The sequence below is a fragment of the Pan paniscus genome, chromosome 11 (genome assembly GCF_029289425.2).
Source record: "Pan paniscus chromosome 11, NHGRI_mPanPan1-v2.0_pri, whole genome shotgun sequence".
Taxonomy (NCBI): Eukaryota; Metazoa; Chordata; class Mammalia; order Primates; family Hominidae; genus Pan; species Pan paniscus.
Genome location: NC_073260.2, coordinates 1,604,151 through 1,617,889, shown reverse-complemented (window position 1 = coordinate 1,617,889; position 13,739 = coordinate 1,604,151). Strand labels below are relative to the sequence as shown.

Sequence of the window (13,739 nt, the reverse complement as noted above, 5' to 3'; positions counted from 1 at the left end):
ACCAGCCACCTCGCTCCAGGCGTGCTCCTCACTCTCCTGGGCTGGCTGCTTCTATGGCCAGTTCCGGGAGTGGATGAACGTTTGATTCCTTACCGGGGACCTTTTGTGGGAGGTGCTGGGAGGGCACCGGGACCTCAGAGTGAGCGATGCGTCAGGGCTCCCTGGGCTTTCAGACCTCCTCAGCTTCTGGCATGGGATGTGTGTGTTTGGCGCTGTCCTGAAGAGATGCAAGGCCCTTCCTGCCGGCCCTCGTGGATGCTGGGAGGTCAGCCGGCCCTCGTGAATGCTGCTGCTGCTGGCAAGGCTTCACTTGGGGATGATCACCTGGCCACAGGTGTCTGTCTTTTTCTGGACTTTAAAAATACTTTTTATTGGCCAGGCACGGTGGCTCACGCCTGTAATCCCAGCACTTTGGGAGGCCGAGGCGGGTGGATCACGAGATCAGGAGATCGAGACCATCCTGGCTAACACGGTGAAACCCCGTCTATACTAAAAATAAAAAAATTAGCCGGGCGTGGTGGCGGGCGCCTGTAGTCCCAGCTTCTTGGGAGGCTGAGGCAGGAGAATGGCGTGAACCTGGGAGGTGGAGGTTGCTGTGAGCCAACATCATGCCACTGCACCCCAGCCTGGGCGACAGAGCAAGACTCCATCTCAAAAAAAAAAAAAAAATTTTTTTAATTTAAGTATTTTCAGACCTCCAGCAAAGTTGCAAAATTCTACAAATAAGTCCTGTGTACCCTTTATTCATTTCACCACATGGCACAATCTCGCCCCCGGCCCCCCCATGTATTACTTTTTTTTCTGAGACATGAATGTAAGTTGTAAACATTGTGCCCTTTTATCCCTGAAAACTAATGTTATTTCCTAAAATTACTGTCCCTCAACATAAAGACATTCTCTTAGATGACTACAGCACAGACATCCCGGTGAGGAAGTGTACCGCGACGCCGCTCTCTAATCTCAGTGTCCTGTTCCGCATTTCCCATTCCCGACTGTCTTTTAGGGCAAAGGACAAATAAAATCTGGTCCTAGAGCTTCGAGCACCTAGTTGTTGTGTCTTGCTAGTTTCCTTTAATCTGAACCATTCTCATCCTTCTTTGTCTTTCTGAACCGTGGTGTTTTGAGTACAGGCCAGGTCTTTCATACAATGTGTCTGATGTGGGTTTGCCCAGTGTTTCCCAGGATTGTGTGCAGGTCGTGGAGCGAGGCAGGTGACTGACAAGTGTCCTTAGGCATTGAATTGTGGTGTTTTTTTGTCCATCTTCAAGTTACTGCTCCCCAGACTGCAAGCATGTCTTGCAGGGAGAGACCCTAAGGTGCTGCATGTACCTCCCATCACATCCCACCAGGGTCTTCAGCATCTGCCATGGCCCACGCTTAGCTAGTACTGCATGGTGGGTGCCAAATGGTGGTTTTCTAACTCCATCATTTCCTCTCTTGATTATTTCAGTTTCTGCTGTAAGGAGGTGCTTCACTTTCCTGTCCGTCCACACAGTTATCTGTCCATTTACTTTACAAAAAAAAAAAAACTTAAAAAAAAAATAGAGATGGGGGTCTCGCTATGTTGCCCAGGCTGGTCTTGAACTCGTGGGCTCAAGCAGTCCTCCTGACTTGGCCTCCCAAAGTGCTAGGATTACAGGCGTGGGCCACCGCCCCCAGCCTGTCTGTCTATTTTTAAGTACTAATTTACGGACTCTTATTTGAGTCTCTGGACTGTAATCCATTCCTATCGTTATTTTGTTGCTCAAATTGTCCCAAGTTTGTCCAGTGGGGTCCCCCTAGGCTGGTTCTGAGTCCTGGGGCGTGGGCACCTCTTCATGAAGACCTTCCCCATTCACTGGATGGTCTGCTTACCTTGCCTTGTCCCTTCCCAGTGCCGGAATCGGCTTTCTCCAGGGAGCCCTGGTTCTTTTCATTGGAAGTTAGAAAACAAAATCAGTCATTATCTGTTCCCCTCACCATCAACTTACCAACTTTTTTTGCTATTTGACGTAATTTTATTTGTTTGAAACAGTTAAACTTGGTGTTTTGCAAAACTATGGAGTTATGCTCACGTATGTGAGGACTTAAAAGTAATGTCTGAAGAGTTGTTAAAGTGTTGAGATTTTCTTTTCCTATTTTAGCTTTATTATATCGTCATCTTTTAAAAAGAGCTTTCTAAAAACAAACTACCCAGCGTGTTTAGCAGGCCCCAGTTTACCCTTCCACAGCCCCCTTCCTCCACCACCCCTTCCTTATCCGTAACCTGGAAGTGGGTGGTCCATCAGCGTGTTAGCCTAGGACAGTGTGTAAAATGGCCTTGAGCACTGGAGGAGACGTGCTCGGCAGTTAGCTGCCTGCTTTGGTCCAGTGGTTAAGATACTCCCTCAGCCTCAGCTGCTCCCGTGTGTTGTCACCCCAGGGCTTCCGGAGTGGGCACAGAAGTTACAGTTTCTGTGCTAGAACGTGTTAACTAGAGAGGAGCATGGCATGCACAGCTGCCTTGTCTTGTGATGGTCGTCAGTGCACCTTTCAACAGGGCTGGAAAGACAGGAGTGCGGATGGAGGAGTCCCCTGTCAAGTGTCCCTGGGGGTGCAGAGTCCACTTATCGGGATGGCAGAGAGAGACAAAGGCCTTTTACAACAGTGTCCATACAGAGCAGGAATCTGGGTACGTCCTATCCTGTTGTCACAGGATCCCTTGAGTGTCCCTTTGCTGGTTGTAAACCTCTGCAGCCAGCGGCGCCTCTGCTTGAGTTTCACTTGCACCTGCTGGGCTCATTCTGCCCACTCGGCCCAGCAGGCTGTACTCGGCTCATGCTACCGGCCCAGATCCCACACCTTCCGAGGGCAAGCCAGGAGTGGAGCAGTGAGGCGTGTGTTGACGAGCAAGCATGGTGTGGGGCCACTGTGCACAGCCAGGCTCGCTTGGCTGCTGTGGTGGGGCAGGCAGCTCCAGGCTCTGGCTCTGTGCAGAGCTGTGGCTGGATGAGGCATACCACAAGCAGTTTACACTGCCGGCGCTGGCGTCTAGATGAGGGGAACACGGTGGTGCCCCAAAACTCGGAGTCACCGGCAACTGCAGAGCCCCAAGGGGATAGGGTGGGAGAGTGTGCTATAGCTCTCTCGCTCTCACCACCCACAGTACGGGCTGGGGTGTGTTCCCAGCTCGTTCAGTTCTGCCGCTTTCGCCCTGGCCTGCAGCTCCCAGGCTGGCCTGGCTCCACTGCTGCTTGCCATCACACGGGGCAGCCGCCGACACCAGCGGAGGGCAGGAGGGCTACAGTGTTACAGCTCTGGCTTGAGGAATCCCAAGGTTTGGGTCCCCAGAAGGATCACCGCTCTTCACTCCCGCAGTTCAGCGAACGGGAGCGTGTCACTGCCTGCAGCTCAGCGAACCGGCCAGGAACATGTTACAGCCCTTTTTGCACCCGCTGTTGGGTGGGTCCCGAGTTCTTGTCTTGGGTCCAGGAAGAATGAGGTTACATGGACAACTGGAGGGGAGCAAGGTGGAGAAGAGTTTTATTGAGCAGCAGAACAGCTCTCAGCGGAGAGGAGACCCAAAGTCAGTAGCTCCTACTGGCAGGGAGGCAGTCCTGTTGTGTGGCCGAGTCTGGGGGTTTATGTGGGCTCAGAATGGAGGAAGTGCATGAAGTGCATGCTGATTGGTCCATGGGTAGGTCTGGAAAAAACACCATTTGATTGGCTAAAAGGCATCAAGGAAGTTCTCACTCCAGGTTGTGGATTCTGCCGGGAACTGGCAGCCCGGTTTTCGGGCTTCAGGCGGCCTTTGGCTTGAAGGTCAGGTTTCACCGGGGACCTGCTCCTATCTGCCTAGGAATTTGTCTGCCATTATCACTTTTATTTCTTCAACTGTCACTCCATTGCCTGCCATTCATTGTTGCCTCCCTGTGGGAGGGGTGTTGGAGCCAGGTTATCAAAGAAAGGCTGAGATTTCTTGTCACGTCTTTCTGTTAATTTTTAATTACTGTGGCGATGATCACAGATGGTTCTGCTCTTTCCCTCCTGCTACCCCCTTAAGTTTACCACAGGCAGGAAAGAAGAGCAGAGTCACATGTTGGTTTCAACGTGCATTGTACTCCTGACGTCATAGCAGAGCCCGTGTGTGGTAGCTTGTTCCCATGGGCAGCTGTAATTCTTAGTTTTAGATGGAGGGTGGCTGTGATTCTCTTCGACCTGTTCTGCACCCTCCACCCCGTAGTATCAGAAATGAAAGATCTGTGCTGTGCAAGAAGGTTGAGAACATGCGTTTATGTGACAGCCCCAGGCTGGGGATGGCCGTGCTGAATCAGGATCTCAGGCACCCCCCCATTGTTTTAGGTGAGCATTCATTCTTTTTACAGAGTGGACTGGCATCTTTGTTAGCAGCTTGTTCTGTATCTTTCCCACGTGTAGCGGTTCACAATTTAAAAACAATCCTCGCAGTACCAAAAACTGATTTCAGAGGGTTCTAGAAAGATAGTGGGGCAGGAAGACCAGGAATTAATCTCCTCACCTAGACAGCAGTTCCACTGGCAGAATCTGTCTGATGTAACTATTTTGGAACTCTGGAGTCTACTGAAGGTTTGCAACTTCTAGGCGGGAAGCTGGGACGGTTAATTTCAGTCAGTTTCAGCTCTGCTGCCCACTGCCTTCCTCAGCCCTGTGGTGCAGGGTGTGCGGTGTTCCTGGAACAGTGTGCGTGCAGCTTGTGGGAACCAGGGTGAGCAAAGAGGACCTTGTCCCCAGGTGCATACAGAGAGGCCCTCTCATCCGGTTGTAAGCCTTTCTTCCATGTGACGGCCAAGAAATCTAAAGGGCCAGTGCTCTTTTTATCTCCCCACTTCATTTTTATTGTTTTCTCCTTTTGGGAGCCAGACATTAAAGACTAGGATATTCAGAAGCAACTGTGTATATGGGGTAAATTATAAAGTGACTGCATGTGCCCAGGGAAAGGCACAGGCTAAGGAAAGACATGAAAAGACCTTAAGTTTAAATCTCAGGCTCACCCTCCTCACAGAGACAGCCTACAACTATAAAAAATGACAACAACAAAAACACCCCCAAACCAGTAACAGCAACAAAACAGTACACCCTGGAAAAGGAGGAGAATCAGCTTTTCAGAGTTTCTACATTATTGGATTCAAATGTCCAGTTTTCAGCATAGAACTACAAGGCATACAAAGAAACAGGAAGGTATGGCCCAATCAGATGCAAAAATAAGTCAACAGAAACTGTTCCCAGAAAAGATCTGACGCCAGATCCACCAGACAAAGCCTTTAAGATAACTGTCTTAGATATGGTCAGATCCTAAAGGAAGGTGTGGAGAGAGTCAAGAAAATGATGTATGATCAAAATGGAAATACCAATAAAGAGCTAGAAAACCTAAAAAGGAACCCAAAGAAATTCTGGAGCTAAAAAGTATAATAAGTGAAATGAAAAATTCACTAGAGGAAATCAAAGGCAGATCTGAACAGACGGAAGAAAGAGATAGCAAACTTGAAGATAGGACAGTGAAAATAATCAAGTTTGAGAAGCAAACAAAAAGACTGAAGGAAAGTGAGCAGAGCCTGGGGACCTGTGGGCATCATCAGGAGGACCAAACAGGGATTGTGGGAGTCCAGGAAGAAGAGAGTAAGAAAAGGGTGGAGAGAATATCTGATGAAACCCATGAGTATAAACACCCAGGGAACCTGGTGAACTCCAGTAAGATGAACTCAAAGAGACCCACAGTAGACACGTTATACTTGAGACACTTCTGTAGAAAGACAAAGAGAATCTTGAAAGCAGATGAGAAAAGAGACTCATCACATACACGTTTCCTCAGTGAGATCATTGGCAGATTTCTCATCAGAAACTTTGGGGGACAGAATATATCACCGGTATATTAAGAGTGATAAAAAAATCTTTCAACCAAGTATCCATATCCACGGAAACTGTCCTTTAAGAGTGCAGAAGAAATTAAGATATTCTCAGATAAACAAAAGCTGAGGGAATTTGTTACCACCTGACCTGGACCTGCAAGAAATACTTAAAGGAGCCTAGCAGGTTGAAAAGAAAGAACACTAGACAGTAACTTGAAGCCATATGGAGAAGTAAAGACATGGGCAGTTATAAAAGCTAGTATTGTAACAATGGTTTGTACCTCCACTTTTTGTTTTCTGTAAGATCTAAGAGACAAATCCATTTGAAAAATTAGTCTGCAAGCTAGTATCATTGCAACTTTGGTTTGTAACTCCACATTTTTCCTACATAACAAGAGACTAATGCATTTAAACGAATTGTTTATGTTTTGGGGCACAGCATGAATAAAGATGTAGTTTTGTGACATCAGCAAATGAAAGGGGTGGGAACAGATATGTAAAGGAGCAGAGTTTTTCTGTGTTACTGAAGTTAAGCTGGCATAAATTTAAGTTAGAATGTTATTACTTTAGGATGTTAAATGTAATCCCCATGGTAACCACAAAGAAAATAGCTATAGAACATACACAAAAGGAAATGAGAAAAGAATTTAAACATTCCACTGTAAAAAATCAACTAAATATAAAAGAAGACAGTAGTGCAAGAAATGAGGGACGCTAAAAGCTATAATACATGTAGCAAACATAGCAAAATGACAGAAGTAAATCCTCATCAATAGTTGTTTTAAATGTAAACAGATGAAGATTTCCAATCAAAAGACGAAGATTGGCAGTGCTATGGTTTGGATGTGGTTTGTCCACACCAAAGCTCATGTTGAAATGAGATCCCCAATATGGCAGTGTTGTGAAGTGGGGCCTAGCTTGAGGTGATTGGTCATGTGTGTGGATTCCTCATGAATAGATCAGTGCCCTCCCTCCAGGTGAGTGAATTCTCGCTCTTAGTTGCCTTGAGAGTGAGGTGTTTGAAAGAATCTGGCTTCCTTGGTTTCTCTGTCTCTTCCTTCTTCTCTCACCGTGTGATCGCTTGCACATGCCTGCTCCCTTTCCAATTTCCACCATGAGCCAGAGCATGAAGCCCTACCAGGTGTACCTGCTCAATATTAAACTTTCCAGCCACGAGACTCAGGAGACAAATCTCTTTATCTTTTATGGCAACACTAAATGGACAAAGGCAGATGCATCAAGAGAAAAAAAACAGATGATCCTACTACACGCTGTCTATAAGAGACCCACCTTAGACCCAAAGACACAAATAGATTGAAAGTGAAAGGATGAAAAAAGATATTCCATGCAAACAGTAACCAAAGAGAGCAAGGTGGCTATCAGACAAAATTTAAAAATAAAAATTTATTTATTTTTAAATAAAAAAAGGTTACAAGAGACTAAGAAGGACAATATATAGTAATAAAAGTTTCAATACAAGAAGAAGGTATAACAATTACCTGGGTAAACATTTACATACCCAACGAATGATAGACCATCAAGATACAAGAAGTAAAACCGATAGAATTGAAGGGAGACATAGACAATTCTACATTAATAGTTGGAGACCTCAGTATCCACTTATCAATAATGGATAGAATAACCATATAGCAAATAAGAAAGGAAATGGAGGACTAAACACCATAAGCCAACTAGATTTAGCGGACATACAGAGCACTCTGCCCAACAGCCGCATGTACACTCTTCTCAAGTGCACCTGGAAGACTTTCTAGGATCGACCATATGTTAGGCCACAAATAAGTCTCAATGTTGATTTTAAAATACAGAGATTTGAGCCAGGTGTGATGGCTCACGCCTGTAATCCCAGTACTTTGGGAGGCTGACGTGGGTGGATCACTTGAGGTCAGGAGTTCGAGACCAGCCTGGCCAACATGGTGAAACCCCATCTCTACTAAAAATACAAAAATTAGCTGGGCGTGGTGGCACGTGCCTGTAATCCCAGATACTTGGGAGGCCGAGGCACGAGAATTACTTGAACCTGGGAGGTGGAGGTTGCAGTGAGCCAAGATCATACCACTGCACTCCAGCCTGGGTGACAGAGTGAGCCTGTGTCTCAAAAAAAAAGAAAAATATATATAGAGATTTGGCTGGGTGTGGTGGCTCAAGCCTGTCATCCATGCACTTTGAGAGGCCACGGTGAGCTGGTCACTTGAGCTCAGGAGTTCCAGATCGGCCTGGGCAACATAGCAAAACCCTGTCTCTAAAAAAAATACAAAAATTAGCCAGGCATGGTGGCAAGTGCCTGTGGTTCCAGCTACTCCAGAGCTCCAGAGGCTGAGGTGGGAGGATTGCTGGAGCCCAGAAGGTCGAGGCTGCAGTGAGCCATGATTGTATCACTGCACTTTAGCCTGGGTGACAGAGTGAGACACTGTCTTAAAAAATAATATATGTATATGTGGAAAAAGACAGAGATTCAAAACTTACTACAAAGCTATAGTACTCAAAACAGTGTTATTCCAGCATAAAGACAGACATATAGGCCAGTGGGCTAGAACAGAGAGCACAGAAATAAACCTTTGTGTTATATGATCAGTTGATTTTTGACAAGAGTGCCAAGACCATTCAACGGGGGAAAGGACAGCTTTCCAACAAATGGTGTGGGGAAAACTGGATATCCACATGCAGAAGAGTGATACTGGACCCTTACCTCACACCATATGCAGAAGTTAGCCTAAGACAGGTCCAGGACCTAAATGTAAGACCTAAACATATAAAATTCTGAGAAGAAAACATAGGACAAAGGCTCCACAACCTTGGATTTGGCAGTGATTTCTTGGACATGACACCAAAAGTGTAGGTAACAAAAAAAAAGGAGACACACTGGGTTTGATGGGACTTGGTGTCTTTTGATGCACAAAGCTTTCTATCTCCTTGTTTCCCTGTTTCCCTGCTTCTTACTGCTGCACTTGGCTAGTCGTAAAGAAAAGACACTGTTAATGGAATAAAAAGGCACCTGTGGAGTAGGAGAAAATATCTGCAAATCCTATGTCTGATGAGGAATTACTACCCAAAATATACAAAAAAAAAATCCCACAACTCAACAACAAAAACAACTTGATTAAAAAATCAGCAAAGGAGGCCGGGCGCAGTGGCTTGCGCCTGTAATCTCAGCACTTTGGGAGGCCGAGGCAGGCAGATCACCTGAGGTCAGGAGTTCCAGACGAGCCGAGCCAACATAGTGAAACCCCGTCTCTACTACAAATACAAAAGTTAGCCGGGCATAGTGGTGCATGCCTGTGGTCCCAGGTACTTGGGAGGCTGAGGCAGGAGAATCATTTGAACCCGGGTGGTAGAGGTTGCAGTGAGCCGAGATCAGACCACTGCACTCCAGCCTGGGTGACAGAGTGAGACTCTGTCTCAAAAAACAAAAAAAAACAAAAAAGGCAAAGGACTGGAATAGACGTTTATTCAAAGAAGATGCACAAATGGCCAGTAAGCCCATGAAAAGATGCTCAACGTCACTAATCATAAGGTAAATGCAAATCAAAACCACAGTGAGATACCACCGTACACCTGTTGAGGACAGCGACTATCAAAACAGAAAATGGCACATATCAGTGAGGATGCGGAGAAATGGGAACCCTCGTGCACTGCTGGTAGGAAGTGAAACGGTGCATCCGCTGTGAAAAACTCAAAAAACTAAGTGTGGAACTGCCATGTGATCCAGCAGTTCCACTGCTGGGCACGTGCCCCAGCAGCACTGAAAGCAGGGTCTTGAAGAGATGCTTGTACACCCACGTTGATAGCAGCATCAACCACAGCAGCCAAAAGGGGGAAGCCACCCGAGGGCGAACGGATCAGCAAAGTGTCGTGTGCAAAACGCAGTGACGTGTGACTCAGCCTGAGAAGCAGCGAAGCTGGGGCCCGCGCTGCAGCGTGGATGAGCCTCGGGGACACTGTGCCGAATGAAGTAAGTCAGCCACAAAAGAACAAACGTTGTACCATTCCACTTACAGGAGGTCCCTAGAGTCGTCCAACTGATGGACACAGAAAGAGTAGAAGGGGCTGGAGGCTGGGGCTGGAGGAAGGGAATGGAGAGTTAGGGCTTAATGGGAACAGAGGTTCAGTTTGACAAGATGGAAAGAGTTGTGGAGGTAGATAGGGGTGATAGTTGCACAACGTTCTGAATGTATTTAATACCATGGAACCGTGCACTTAAAGATGATGAAGATGGTAAATTTCGTGGTGTGTGTATTTTACTAGTTAAAAAAAAAAAAAACAGGCCGGGCGCGGTGGCTCATGCCTGTAATCCCAGCACTTTGGGAGGCCGAGGCAGGCAGATCACAAGGTCAGGAGATCGAGACCATCCTGGCTAACACGGTGAAACCTCGTCTCTACTAAAAATAGAAAAATTAGCCGGGCGTGGTGGCCCAGGTACTCAGGAGGCTGAGGCAGGAGAATGGCGTGAACCCAGGAGGCGGAGCTTGCAGTGAGCGGAGATCGCACCAATGCACTCCAGTCTGGGCAACAGAGCCAGACTCAGTCTCAGAAAAAAAAAAAAGAAAAAGAAAAAGTAAACTTAGGTCATAAAGCAGTTTGAGTGTCCACACTTGTAGGTTGCTGCTGGGTTCAGTGTCCACACTTGGTTGGGTAGAAGCTGCAGGTCCCTGCTCGGTACAGTGTCCACACTTGGGTAGAAGCTGCAGGTCCCTGCTGGGTTCAATGTTCACACTTGGGTAGAAGCTGCAGGTCCCTGCTGGGTTCATTTTCCACACTTGGGTAGAAGCTGCAGGTCCCTGCTGGGTTCATTGTCCGCACTTGGGTAGAAGCTGCAGGTCCCTACTGGGTTTATTGTCCACACTTGGGTAGAAGCTGCAGGTTGCTGCAGAAGTTGCAGTGCTTCCCTTGCGCTTTTTTGCTGGTGACCACAGGACATGCCCAGAGTGGAGGCCCTGCCTTTTGCTTTGTGAGCTTGGAGTGTTCGTGCCTTCTGCATAGGTGGGTGGGAACAGTGCCAAATACTGATCCTGAATGGCCTGGGGTCTCTGTGTGGACTTGTCGGGCAGGGAGGAAGGAGAACGCTGTCTCTGATGGCAGGGAACAGTTCTACAGGTGCTGCTGTCCAGGCATGAGGCCTGGACATAGAGCTGGGCCCTGCTCTATGTGACCTGAGGACAGAAGCCCTTCTGAGTGGCAGAGTTGTGGTGGTGACCACGCAGACTGCTGTGTTTCCCGTGCACTTGCTTTTTTCCCTCACTTCCAACCTCCCATCCACCTTGTCTGCCCTCTGGAGCCTGTCGCCTTTCTTCCTTGTCCACACCTCTTCTACCCAGCAGCCCAGCCTTCCTGCAGAGCAGCTGGGCAGTGCCCACCCCCACCCCACGCCCATTTCCACTCCTGGCACTATTTTTCCTGGAACTGTCTGTTCCACACTGTCCTATGCCTGGGCCTCCCCGAGCGTCCTGTGAGATGCCAGTTGGCGAGAGTCTTTGCTCGGGGTCCTGAAGCCCCCCCCTCGCCCCCCTTCTTGATGTTCTCCACCAGGATTCTCCTGTGCCAGATCCCATCTGCAGGGCACTGGCCCCGCTTCTTTGCGGCCTGGACTGCAAATCCTCCTTCCAAAGAGGCCCTCGAGCCTCTCCGAAGCTTACTGCCAGCCGTCCTGCAGTCTTCTTTCTCCTGGCCCCTGATGACGCTGAATCCCAGCCGTCTGGCTTAGGGCCAGACCCCTTCCCTGGACACAGCTGGAAGTCCCCCTGCAGCACTGAAGCGGCTCCTCTTCACACTTCAGCCACGTGCTCAAACACTTTCAGGTCCTTAATAGATTCTACATTTCTGAAAGTCATCCATAGATGTTTCTCTACTATTTAATGTGTAGCAAATTTTATACCTAACACCTGTTTCACACATACAACCTGTCACTCAGTAAGAGGCCCTTAGACACCATTCTTCACTTGTTTGCAGCAGACAGACTTCCTGACATGATTTATTTTATTTTATTTTATTATTATTTTTTGAGATGGAGTCTAGCTCTGTATCCCAGGCTGGAGTGCAGTGGTGCGATCTCGGCTCACTGCAAGCTCCGCCTCCCGGGTTCAAGTGATTCACCTGCCTCAGCCTCCTCAGTAGCTGGGATTACAGATGTGAGCCACTGCATTGGGCCCCGACATGATTTTTTTTTTTTTTTTTTTTTTTTTTGAGACAGAGTCTCGCTGTGTTGCCCAGGCTGGAGTGCAGTGGTGCGATCCTGGCTCACTGCAAGCTCCGCCTCCTGGGTTCACGCCATTCTCCTGCCTCAGCCTCCCAAGTAGCTGGGACTACAGGCGCCCGCCACCTTGGCCGGCTAATTTTTTATATTTTTAGTAGAGATGGGGTTTCACCGTGTTAGCCAGGATGGTCTCGATCTCCTGACCTCGTGATCCACCCGCTTCGGCCTCGCAAAGTGCTGGGATTACAATAGGTGTGAGCCACTGTGCCCGGCCGACATGATTCTTAAGCACATGAAATGCAGGGTTATCTCCTTTGTCCTCACTCAGCCATTCATTACAGGAGTCAGCAAACTGTTTCCAGGGGACAGGTAGCAAACTGTTTCCAGGGGACAGGTAGCAAACGTCAGCGCCTTTGTGGGCCACACTGTTCCTGTCCCAGCTGGTCATGCTGTTGTCACATTGAAGTAGATGCAGACAGTATGTAGACAGTGGGCATGGGTGTGCACCAATAAAGCTTTATTTATAAACAGGTGCCATGTCCGATTTATGATATTAATAACCATGGGTTACTGAGATGAAATGAGGAAAAGAATCTTGAGAAAGTACATGTAGTCACCCTTGGGTATATGCAGAGATTGGCTCCAGGACCCCATCCCCATACCAAAATCCGAGCATGCTGCAACCCTGCAGTCAGCCCTGCAGAACCTGTGTAATATGAAAAGTTGGCCCTCTGTGTTTAGGGGTTTTGCATCTTGCAAACATTGTATTTTCAACCTGTTTGGTTGGGAAAAAAATTCTGCTTGTAAGTGGACCTGTGTGAGTAAAATCCATGTTCAAAAGTTGGCTGTATATATATTTAAAGCTGAGAGACTTAACAGTTATCTGATTAAATCCAGGCCTCCTTAATCCCCCCACAAAATATCTATTCAAAATATCAAGATGATTATGATAGTGAGTTTAGGATTCCCAGGGCTACCAAGAGATTTCTGTTGCTTGAGCACAGCCATGCTGGCCTGTCAGCCTGTTCTAGTGTGGTCAGACAGAGCCAAGTGTCTGCATGTTGGCTGTGTGCTCCGAGCCTGACCCCCATGAACATACTGCAGACGCCTGGTGTGATCGTTTCCCAGCGTCCGTGGTCCCAGGCACCTCCTTACTCCAGAGCAGATTGCCCAGGCCCCGCAGCGTCTGTGGGTGGTGCTGTCAAAGGACCCACCCGCTTTGGATGGTTCTCACTCGTTCACGTCCCTCCAACTGTTGCTTCTGCACTTTGTAGAACTAAATTGTGTGTGTGTGTGTGTAAGAAAAGGGGGTCTCACTGTGTTTCCCAGGCTGGGCTTGAACTCCTGGAATGAAGCAATCCCTCCCTCCCACTCAAGCCTCTGCAGTAGCTGGGTCTTCAGGTGTGAGCTGCTGTGCCCAGCTTTAAACAGAGTGGATTTTCCCCATCCCTTTAGGAGAGTTTCTTTTATGTTAAAGCAGTGGCTTTTAGATCTGTTTTTCTTTAAATCCTGGAACTTAAAAAAGTCATGGAGTCTGATTATATAAAACCAGTCGAACCTAGAACTGCTTTGTTCAGAATGGGGTTGGGAGCCCCCAGGCCCCTTCCTCGCTGCTGCTCTTGTTTGGAAACCACTGCTCCAGAGCCCCCAGACATTTGCTTCTCCCTCTCAGCCTCTTATCTTTTAAT

The 13,739-nt window shown here is 47.8% G+C and overlaps 1 protein-coding gene across 23 annotated transcripts in view; it reads left to right on the top strand.

Moving 5' to 3' along the window:
* The window catches only part of EHMT1 (euchromatic histone lysine methyltransferase 1), a 226,910-nt gene that overhangs the window by 117,562 nt on the left and 95,609 nt on the right, over positions 1-13,739 (top strand). The gene's annotated exons all lie outside the window — the stretch shown is intronic.